We start from the raw sequence: 3,214 nt of genomic DNA, 5'->3' as shown, positions 1-3,214 counted from the left end.
ATGTTCTGATGGCTCTCTCCACGAATGAAGAGTGGGTGGAGGGGTATATATAGCCTCCACACAAAATCTAACCATTACACACAACTTACCAAACTCGGTGGGACCGAATCGTGAAACTTGGTCAGACCAATTTAGTTCATAATGTGACTGTTAGGCATTTCGGTGGGACCGACATGTCAACTCGGTGGGACCGACACCGTTAGCGTTAGGGCATAACGTAATCTCGGTGAGACCGATTACACAAACTTGGTGAGACCGATTTTGGTAATAGACAAACAGAGAGTTGGTCAGGCAAGCTCGATGGGACCGATTCGCTCATCTTGGCTGGACCGAAACATTACGAAAGGGAAACAGAGAGTTTGCATTGCAATCTCAGTGGGACCGATCGCTCATCTCGGTTTGACCAAAACGTTACGAAGGTAAACAGAGAGATTACAATCCCATCTCGGTGAGACCGAGATCCCTATCGATGAGACCGAAAAGACTAGGGTTTCTGGCAGTGGCTATATCAACTGAACTCGGTGGCAACGGATAGAAAGATTTGGTGGGGCCGAGTTTGACTTTTGGTTTGGGACATATGTGGATGTGAGAAAGTGGTTGAGGGCTTTGGAGCATATCACTAAGCACTTTGAGCAAGCAAGCCATTAAGCAACACCTCATCTTCTCTTAATAGTATTGGCTTTCCTATGGACTTAATGTGATCTTGGATCACTAAAAGTAAAATGTAGAGTCTTGTGCTTTGAGCTTGAGCCAATCCTTTGTCCTTAGCATCTTGAAGGGGTTCCACATCCTCTAGTCCATGCCACTCCATTGTTGAACTTATCTGAAACATACTAGGTAAGTGTATTAGTCCAACATGAGATATGTTGGCATTAATTACCAAAATCACCTAGGGAGCACTTGTGATGTCAGTCTCCAATTTGCAAGAGAAAACGTGTCCGGACCACTCCACGGATCAATACACGATCTTGTTGGATGGCTTCCGCGGTTTGGACGGATGCCGATGGTTTGCGGGTCCGGCTTGGGGGGGGTCCTTCAAAGCTCTTAATTTTTCTTTCTGCTTGTGTATTTTCTATTGGTTTTGCTTTTATTTTTTGGACCACTGAACCTTGTCTTTTATTTAAAATCAATAAAAATACGCAGCAGAGTCTTGTTGTTCCCCTTGAAATAAAAGCTTTTTATTTTTATAAGAAAGCCAGTATGAATAACTAGTCTTAAAAAAGAGGTCAATTTTTTATAAATATATTCAAATTTGAACTAATCAAGATATCCATTCAAAGAAAAAAACACTTCTGCCTAAAGACAATAGCTGTGCCAGGACTTTAGCCTTGTGTATTCAATGCAAACATGTCTAGTTAAATCTAGGTGTTCATACGAATTTTGTTAATTGTTTTGTTTTGCATATGGTGCTTTGCTTCTCTCGTTTTTTTGTTTCTCCTCAATTGTATTCCTGCCTTCTCTTCTCCGCAGTGGTCTAGAGGTGTCAATACGAGGCCAGGACTCCAATCCAATGATGGAACATGTGTCAGCTCATCTCTCAGCGCGATGGACTTGACACTGTTTGATTCTTCTTAGTCGACTGAGATTTAGTGAAGTCTCAGTCGATGAGATTAGCAGTACGATTTGTTTTTGCTTCGATCGATCTGTGTTCTGTCGCGCTGATGTATTTCTCGTCCAAACCATACTGGCCTTTCTCCTAGCAGGCACTGGGCCATCTGCCGCTGCATTGCTTTCCTACCTGGGCCACGGGTTGTGACTTGCAGTCCTTTTCATTGTTTTTTTCTCAATAGGCCTTCGATGTGAATATATTGTATTTATCTTTTTTTGTTGTTGGGCTTGTATGCACAGTAAGAAGCTCATTAGGGTAGCTCACTTTTTGTTTCACGTGTATTTATCCTTCCTTTCTATTTCTTTTTTCCTTTTCTACTTTAGTGCATTTAGTTGTTGCTTTTATTAACCTGTTTTTACTTGTATTTATATTTTAAAATTTCATTTTTATTTTGGAAATATGGAACATCGAAAATATTGTAAAACAAACCTTTTGGCACGCTTGAACTATTTTTACTCTAACTTGTTGATGTCTTTTCTACATGATCTTTTTTGTTTATTATGTTGCCTATTCTTTTTATTCTTTTTATTTTGTATCATTTATTCGTTACCCCCAAAAATATTTTAATTATGTTTATATGTCATATTCTTTTCTACGTCAGCCTGAAAGATAAACAAAAGTTTTTCTTTGTATTTTAGCACTAAAAAACATCATGTGTCCCTTCCGCGCAACTGTAATTATGGGAACCACGTGCAACTACAATTGGGTAGAATGCGTGCACAACTGCTTGCATCCAAACTCACGTGCAACTTGTCTCCATTTTTTGTTAGTCTTTTTTTCCCTAGTTATTTGGCATTTTTATGTGGCATTTTCCTCGATTCATTTGTTTGTCCCTTTTTCTTTTATAGTTTTGTTTTCCTTCATCTTTTATCGTAATTTTGTTCCTTGTTTCTTTATTTTAGTTTTTAGTTTTTCTGGATTTGGTCACGTAACACTTAATTGTGTCGCACGAGCGATGCTGCTAGGCATCAGAAGCCGTCTTCTCTCTTTTTTAGCATGGGTGGGATAAGCCTAGCAGTGCAAAAATAACCGAGCTTCTTATGTTGCATCCCGGTTATTTTTGCAGTGCAGCCTTTTTGTCCTATTTATCCTGTTTTTATGGGAGATTTTGAGTCATTGGGTGTTTGTTGCTCTTCTTTTTTATTTCATTTTCTTTCTTTTTTATTTTCATTTTGCTTATTTTTTTCTTTTTTTTCTTTTTGTCAATTTTTTTGTTTGTTTTCTTCTTTCAGATAGTTTTCTTATTTTTTTTCTTGGGTTATTTTTTATTTCTCATTTTCTCGATCGATAGAGAATTAGTTACATCTCATTTTTTTGGTAGCTATGGATTTTGGACATCAAGTTTTGTGTGTGGTTGGCATGTGTGTTGTGTTGATGGCAACTGTGGTTTTGTTTTGTCGGAGGGGGCGGGGAAGAGAGAGGGGGCTAGTTGCATGTCCAACTGTAGTCATGCAACTGCATGTCTTTCAACATGGTTGCAACTAGGTCTTTTGTTTTGTCGAAGGGGGAAACAACAAGGGAGAGGGACTAGTTGCATGTCCAACTGTACTCATGCAAGTGCATGTCTTCTAACTCGGTTGCCACTGGGGCTTTTGTTTTGTTGTA

Source organism: Triticum dicoccoides, chromosome 1B (assembly GCF_002162155.2).
Source record: "Triticum dicoccoides isolate Atlit2015 ecotype Zavitan chromosome 1B, WEW_v2.0, whole genome shotgun sequence".
In the NCBI taxonomy this organism is placed as follows: Eukaryota; Viridiplantae; Streptophyta; class Magnoliopsida; order Poales; family Poaceae; genus Triticum; species Triticum dicoccoides.
Note: the sequence above shows the minus strand (reverse complement) of the source record.